Below are 8,663 nucleotides of genomic sequence, written 5' to 3' on the forward strand. Positions count from 1 at the left end.
ATTACGGAGTGAAAAACCGACGCGTCCCAAGGGTGCAGTGGCTCGTTTCGAATTCCAGCGACGATTCCCTTCATTTTCCACCTCGTGTCCCGATAAACAAGCCTGCCCGTTTAATTATCGGATTTTCTCGATAATTGGCAAAGATATCTTTGCTGTTTCAAAGGTAGATGTGTTTGAAAAATTACGGTAAACGTTTGGTAATAAATTCTAAATTCTTCTCGATATTTCCGCATCTTTCGCTCTTTGAAAAGTAAAATCGTGTTACAATGATAATCAATAATTTTAAGAAAATTCACACGAACAGAGGAAAATTTGAAAATTAATTTTTCAACGTTGTCAAAACATTTTCAGATTGATTAATAATAATCTCAAGATCGATTTTTAAAATATATGATTCACGACGAAATCAAGGAAGAATTATCTTACAAAAGTTGCAAACATAATTTCCCATCTCTGAAACTTTCTCTTCCCTTTTCTGCTCCGACCTTTCCATTTTTCTTATCGTTTTTATTACCTAAAAACTTAACAGAAATAAATTGACAGAATAATATAATCAACGTATAAAAGTCAAACTTTGAAAAGGAAAATTATCACCTTTTATCTTCGATAAACCGTACATCACAGATTGCCGCTTCTAAGTCCACCAATTTAAATCGAATTACATGGAAAAGGGAACACGGTGGTTACATAACGCAAACACGAAACGTCAATCGTGTCGCTAACACCGAGTAGAGAATATGCATAACGTAATTCCATTATTTCATGTATAACACTTCCACTGTTTCCACCCCCATTCGACAAAATGAACCAGGGATCCCACCTCGATCCGCGCTCTTCTATTTTGAAAAAATGAATGATGGAAGAAAGAGAAAAGAGAGAGAGAGAGAGAGAGAGAGAGAGAAAATATACGTATTCCTGTATTCCGTCGTTAAGTTTTTGCGAATAAGTGAAAGGCGACGCGAGGCAAAATCGTTCGATTGCGCAACCCGGAGTCGGAGGAAATAAAATTTGGACGAGATTCTTTTTCAACGTGCGATAAATCTGCGATAGATCGTGGCATGATCGAAGTCTTCGTCTGGCTAATCGGTAATTAGCTGTTCCTGAATCCGCTTCTTGCGCTCCACGTTATGTCGTTGAAAAACGCTCACCGTGAAACCTTCGTTTACGTTCGACGTTATTATGCGTAATTCCGTTGTCAGCGAAAAAAAAGGAGGGGGGAGGAGGAGGAAATTGCCGTTTTTCTCAATCCACGCCACGTTGCGCAATCCAACGCCTTTCACGAGTGCGTCTTTGACTATTCTCTGATCTCCTCCTTGTTTTTTTCTTTTTTTTTTTGGATTTTAAATGTTTCGAGAACAAAGATTCGTGGATCTTGATGGCCATGAATTTAAGCTGGATATATCTGAAAAATGAAAAAGAACGATGTTATTTTAAATATTTATAATATTTTCGTAGTATTGTAACGTTACATGCGATGTTTATAATGTTTCGAGAACAACCACGAATCAGCTTGGCATCTCTGAAAAATAAAAAAGAACGATGTTATTTTAAGTATTTATAATATTTTCACTTTCAATGTTGAGTAATTGAAATTTTTTTTTTGCTATTTGTGTTGATTGCCACGAGAAAAATCCGTCTCGAAAGTGTTTGAATATGTTTATTTTATTAATTTTCATTAAAAAAAACTCTTGTACTGGTGTGGTCATAGAAAATTGAATTGGACGGTGTAAACACGTCATGCTTTGCATGCTTATATGAATTTGCACGATCCCTTTTGCGATTGTTACAGTCGAGAAGTCAAAAGAGAAATGAAAAAAAATAATACGTTAATTTTGGTGAATATTATTCTATTTCTATCTCATTATAATTTTTATTACAATTTCCCTCGTCCAATGTTAAAAATTATTATAATTTCCTATCATATTTTCCGCATAAATGGAGAATATTTATTCTTATCACTTTCAAAAATGAAATGTATCATCTATTAATAAAGCAAACTATTAGATTTTCAATATATATCAATTATTTAATTTTGTTTCACGCATCAAATTTCAAAGAGGAGAAAATTTCATATGCGCAAATACTCAATAATTTTGCAATCAATGTTTAATTTTTAAATTTTCCCGTAATTCGTGCCATTTCCTCTCGCACAATGTTTTTAATGAAATATCATCCCTTAATTGCTTCCATTTACCATGCATAACAATTAATCACATCAATTAATTACTTCCAGTAAATATATTGCGCCCTTTTTATTTTTTCACATCCCCGACATCGCCCTTCTTGTTCTTCGTATAACGATGATAAAGATTCCAATTACGGGAAACACGCTGACTTGTCGCCTTCTATCAGCAAACTTCTTTCCATCTATTGTCCGCGCGTAGAAGCAATTAATGAAAGAATAAGGGAAAATGGGGCAGCATTGGCTGATCTGTTTTTTCTTCTCGAGATGAAGTTAAGGATGAAATTGCCGAATAATTGGGAGGAAAAGCATTTCGGGGAATTGATTCAAGTATCCTTCCGCTGATTTTTATAATGTCTCTGTAAATAATGAAATGAATAAATAAAGGGACGAGTTTAATCACGAATTTTGAACAACGATTTAATTTCGAATATTTCTTCCCGATGTTTCTCCGATTAATTATTAAAAAATTAATAAATAGAAGACCGAAGTCGAAGACAAATTCTCGAAACAGAATACAGAAATGTTGTGCATTTACAAATTCTACGATCGAATCCAATGAATGAGTTACATAACGTTAGAATCGAGCATGCAACCGTGTATTTCTATATCGTTGAATTTTCAATGGAATCATATTGGTTGAACTCGAAATCAACCTACAATATCAAATAACCCGTATGGATATCTTTCCTTTTGAAAAATAAAAATTGGAAATCAGAAATAAAATAGAAAAACTACACGCTTTAATATCTAAAATTAAAATTTCAATCTTGTATTTCAAAACTTCACAATTTGTCAATGAAGTTACAGAATTATTCTCGATAAATCGCTTATTTAAAAATCTTCTAATTTTTCCAATAAAATTGAAATCGTACAACACCACAATAATAATAGAAGAAAACACTTCGAATTTTTCAATATCATATCGCTTCGCGAGTAGAAAACTTCTCGACTTCACAATTATATGTTAAAACAAGTTGCAAACTTATCTTCGAACGCGATCATCAATAATAATTAAATAAAGACTGATATTGGGCAACGATCGTGTCGAAAATACCCGCGCAATTCAGTTTTTTTTTTTCTCGCAATATCGTTTTCGAAAGCGCATCAACTCGTTTCGTCCATCCGCGTGTTGCACTTGAAATGCCCCTTGCGGCCAAGAGCTGAACTATTCGATCGAAAGCGGAAGGAATACGATCGTAGAACGCGATAAAGTCCCTGTAAAATCGTAGGCACAAGTGGAAACCGCCCACTATTGCGACAATTTCGCGATTAATTTTGCAAATGCAACCCGCCTATATCGTATTATAGGAACGCGAGCGATCGCGCGTTTTGCAATTATCATGCATTGACTGAATGCTCGCGAGCGTGGTAAACCGATTTGAAAGGTCGATAAGGAAATGCGGAATATAATTACAAATTCGAGCAAGCGTCCCGGAATAAAAGACGGCCGTGTTATGCAAGTTCGATATACGCGCTCCATACACGCCTGAGGGGAAAATTCGAATTTCCGGCCGATGTAAATACATCGTAGTTCATAAATATTAGGATATTTGATATGAGATACGAGATAACGTCAAAAAATTGTAACGGAACTTTGAAAATATTCGTACATGAAAAACGAAAGAGTAGAGAATTCGGGGATAATTTGAATTGAAATTTTTATATTTATTATATATACATGATATAATGACAAAGATGATGAGTGACGCGACACTAGCGCCACGTAACTGTTAACTACTAATAGTTATCTAATATATTTATATATTTAATTATTTATCTATTAATTTTTCATTCATATTCTTATATAAACAGAATAAAAATACATTTTGTTAATATCTTGATAATTATGAAACTAGCTAAATCTGTGCAGAAGATAATTTTAAATTGTATGCATCGATTTTCTTCCTGAATATCCTATTTATAATGTTCGTTAATGAAATAATAATAGACAATTTCTTTTTTCATCTGGACCATTTATAATAATTTTTACACAAAACCAACAGGTATTCTAATATTCATGACCAGGGATACACGTATATTTCTCTAGAGAAATATACACTGTGTTAATATATTCATGAGACGTATTTTAAAGATCGATTCTAGCTCATAAATAAGTTTCAAAATACCAACATGTGTATATCAAATTTTACTTCGAACTCTCGAAAATCCACCCTCTAAGAAATCGTGCGAATATATTAACAAATCTGTACACATTCATCGATTATACAACCCACCACAGAGTTTCTTTCTTTCATCACAAATTGCATATTCAATTTATTAGATAAAACACTGACCCGAAACTTCATCGTTCGAAATTGCTTTCGAACGAAGTAGAGAATTTATCTTGAAATAGTAAAGTCGTGTATGAACTTTTTCATATCGAACCGCAGGATATATAATCAAGGAAATAGTTAATATTCTTCTGAAATGAAATTGCATTCCCCCATCGATACTCCCTCTTCGATTTCAATCGTTTCTACCGAACTAAAATTCCGTGTTTCCTCATCGCCATTGAAAGCATCGTGAAAAGCGCATTACGCGACAAATCCTCGCGAAGATGCGAAGGCTTGAAAGAATCATTCGCTCGTAAAAAAAAAAAAAAAAAAAAAAAAAGGAAAAAAAGAGCGCACGAGCAGGGACATTTGTCGCTCGTCTTTGATGCACGCGGTTGTTCCATCAAGGTTCGCTCATTGAACATGCGAACGATTCGTTAAACGTTAAAAAAGCTTGAACGGGGATCGTGTGTCTGGACGAGTGTGTGCAAACGAGATCCATGAAATAATAAAACGAATCTGTGTTGTGTTTTCGTACAAGCGGAACAGAGTGCTTAACGGTTGGTTGATTAATTAATGTTTAAAAAAGGAGGGGAGAGGAAGGGAAAAACAAAACGGAAAGGAAACAAGCCTATCGTGATTTTCAACGTGTTAATGATTCTTATATAACGGCCTATGATTAAGATCTAGATGAAGAAACGCCGTTTAACATTGTGAACGGAAGTGAGATAATTAATGATCGTCTGTCGTGTATCCGATGAATTGGACGAGAAATTTCGAAGAATTTTTGTTAGGAAATCAATTATTAGCGTTTGAGTAATTGTTAAAAGCATTCTTATTAATATCAATTAACGCAAACTTGTACGAATGAAAATTGTATTAAAATTTTATTGTACAACAAGGAAATAAAGAATTTTCAGGGATTTTCGTGATGGATTTGAAAGGTGAAAGAGAGGATGGATGAAAAGAGGAGAAATCTCAAAGGTCATGTTTGCTATAATTCAGAGGGATGAAAACATGGCTGGTCATCCGTGAAAATTCCATGTCAAACGCGACGATAATCATTCCCCAATGTAAACTCGTCGACATATCTGGCGTAACGATACAAACATGGGTTAAAGGGGAGCGATTCTTCGACAAATTGTGCTTGTTAGAAAGAATCATACGGGAAACGTTTGATCTTCGTCAAGGATACAATTTTTCCATGTACGAAGATATTTTGAAAAAGAATATGCTCACGAATCGAAAATGTGTAAAAATCATAATTGAAAAAACTTTAATACTATCAAAACGTGCGCGTTTCTTTTATAATTAAATTAAATCACTAAAGGTATTCCCAACTTCCTAAATCAATCAATTTTTATGGAGATGGAAAATCTGATATGTAAATTATCATCTGTTTATTCTCATTTACTCGTATTCCCTTCATTTCAATTCTAGAGAAATGTTATATTTCCAATTCAATCAATTATTTTAATCACAATAAATTTCACTTCTATTTTCCCAAATACACATTCCAAAAGAACGAACATTCCTACACATTTCACAGGTAAATTGAAAGAAAATCTGCACAACACATACCCACAGAAATTACGAAACAACCAGATAAATATTTTCGTTTTTTACACGCGCACACGTGCAATTTCACGCGTGTTACTCACTGAGCTCGGTTTTTAAGGGTGTATTAATTAACGCGATAACAGGAACAAGTGCGGTGGAAAGTGCAATCAACGAGGGTGTAACCGGGGGGATAATCGTATAATAGCGCAGTCGGTCGCGATAAAACCAGGGGGTGAAATTATCGTATCGAGAATGCAAGAGGCACACTTGTGCGTTTTCACGATATTCAAAGATATCTCGATTCAGCAGAGTTCAAACTTCTACTCGTCCACGATTAATGGGATGCTTAATTGCCACGAGTTTTGCCCTCGACAAGTTTACGTTGCGTTGTTAATAGTTCCGGTTTGCTTCTCTCTCTTCTCTCGCTGGCGAAGTTTCCACGGACGAAATAAAAATTAATCCCAAGTAAATCGTGTTAAAACTGTCCCAAACTCTGGGACGAGTCTGGATGAGAAGAGAGGGAAACCTTGAAACCGTTTATTTTCCAATATATCTTTTTGGGGGCCAGAAGGGGAAAGATTGAATTTCCGGTTTAAATTTTAGGAATTTTCGTGGTATAAATAAAATCGAGAAGGTATTATTCGTTCCTCTTTTTTGCACGATCGGATGATATTTCCTCTTTTTTAACTTGTTTCGCCGGTTTATATTCCGGAAAAAAGGGGAAACGCATGAAGATACACGCGTTTCTTTTTTCTTTATTCAACGTCGAAGCAGCTCGTAAACGAAGATAGATGTATCGTCGATCATAAAGCGATATCACGCTCACGGTTTCGAATTTTCTCCCGTAAAACGTCACCACGATATTGTCACTTTGTGTCACTTGATCAATAATGAGATGAAGGGCCAATTAATGGAGGATGAATGGAGGATTCCTCGTCAAGGATAATTGTAAAATTATTTTTTTGTACGTACTTACAAAATGGTTGAACAATCATCTCCGCTATTTCTGAAGAATATATATATATGAAAGAACTTCATTCCCTAATCGTGAAATACCATTGAAAATTTCATCTTCATTTCTTAAAAAGCCCGTATTACAGTTCATCGTCATTTTAAAAATGATTACGTTAAAAAAAGAGAACTATAAAAATAATGAAAATCATCTTGAAATTTCCAAGTCTTGCATAAAATTTAAAGTTAAAGTTGGAAATTTCTAGCAATATGTGGCTACTTAAAATAATCCATGAGGTTATACACACGTATATACCAAAATATGGTTTCTCCCTTACGAATGTAACAATTGTATAAATAATAAACAATCTCACCACTCTATTTCTTCTCTCGACGAAGATCTACAATAAATCTATTAAATAAATAATCGTGTTTTAAACAATCCATTATTATTGCCAATATAATATAAAACCTCAAACCTCAGAATCACGTATCGCATTGATAATCTTGCCAACAAGATAAAATGCTGCCAACGTAAGAAATTTTACTGCGATTCGATATTCAGCGGCGTTATTTACAGCTCGGTATTATCCCCCCCCCCCTCTCTCTCTCTCTCGAGATTTTTTCTCGAGTGCATCAGCTCGCCTTGCAACTCATTTCGCGTCCTAATGGGGTTCTTCTCGTCTCGAAGAAAGCCTGTCTCCTGGTTCGCCTTGAATCCGGCCGCGTTGTCTGCCCCGAGCTTCATTCAGAAGATCACTACGAGGAAATGAATGTTGCAAATTCTACGTCCCTTTCTTCTCTCTCTCTCTCTCTCTCTCTTTCTTTCTTTTCAAGGAGGAAGGGGAGGAGGAACGTCCATAGGAGAATTTTCGTATGGGATTTTTGTAAGGGGGGAGGGAAAAAAACTTTCTCTTCGCGCTTAATGGAAGAACTGACGGCGCATATTCCGGTCTAATTTGAAGTTGAGAGTATTCAGAATGAGTTTCGTAGAATTGTTCCCAGGAATGAACACTTCTACACCTGTCGAATTTATACGGAGATGGAGATCATAACCGTGATTCTTTATGCATTAAATGAAAGATTAGATTGAATTGTAATCTAATCCTTAAGCGCAGGGCCATTTAATGTTATTTATTTATTTATTTGTGTTAAATTAAAAATAATAATTAATTGCAATTCGATTTAGTGACGATTACATCGCACATGTTTTCACTTTCATAAATATCTTTGAACGATTTTGAAAAACAGTGGACGCAATCTATCCTCTTTCGTGTAAAATTTATCATTAACATCATATTATGCTCTTCTATATCACTATGCAAGTTTAATTCAATATCCTCTTCTCAATATAGTTCATCTCCATCTTGGAAAAAATGAATTCACGATTAAAATTAATCATACGACGTATTCCAAGGGAGACGATTTATCGAACGTAATCGTTGAAGAAAATACCACGAGATTTGTTCGCGGAATTTCTCAATGGAACTGATCCGATCGACTCCCGTTTTCGAACTTGATCGCAAGTAAAATCGCCGTGTCCTTGCTTTCGTTTCGCGAAGAAAGACGTGACGAGATGGTTTTGCGCTCCCGTCCACGATCGCAAGAACGATTTCCCTTGAACGGGATGGCGATCAGGGACAGAAAAAAAAAAGGAAACTATTTCCACGGCGAAAGCGAGATCAAACCGATTG

General features: G+C 35.1%; 1 long non-coding RNA gene across 1 annotated transcript; it reads right to left on the reverse strand.

Moving 5' to 3' along the window:
- Positions 1-1,830: 1,830 nt before the first annotated feature.
- LOC147658297 (uncharacterized) lies at positions 1,831-7,516 on the reverse strand. The gene is made up of 2 exons (XR_015290750.1): positions 7,344-7,516; positions 1,831-2,541 (listed from the first exon to the last, which is right to left on the reverse strand). It is a non-coding gene; the product is annotated as an uncharacterized LOC147658297 (long non-coding RNA).
- Positions 7,517-8,663: the final 1,147 nt, after the last annotated feature.

This window comes from Apis florea, unplaced genomic scaffold (genome assembly GCF_048593485.1).
Source record: "Apis florea isolate Af1SG1 unplaced genomic scaffold, ASM4859348v1 contig_2291_pilon, whole genome shotgun sequence".
Classification (NCBI taxonomy): Eukaryota; Metazoa; Arthropoda; class Insecta; order Hymenoptera; family Apidae; genus Apis; species Apis florea.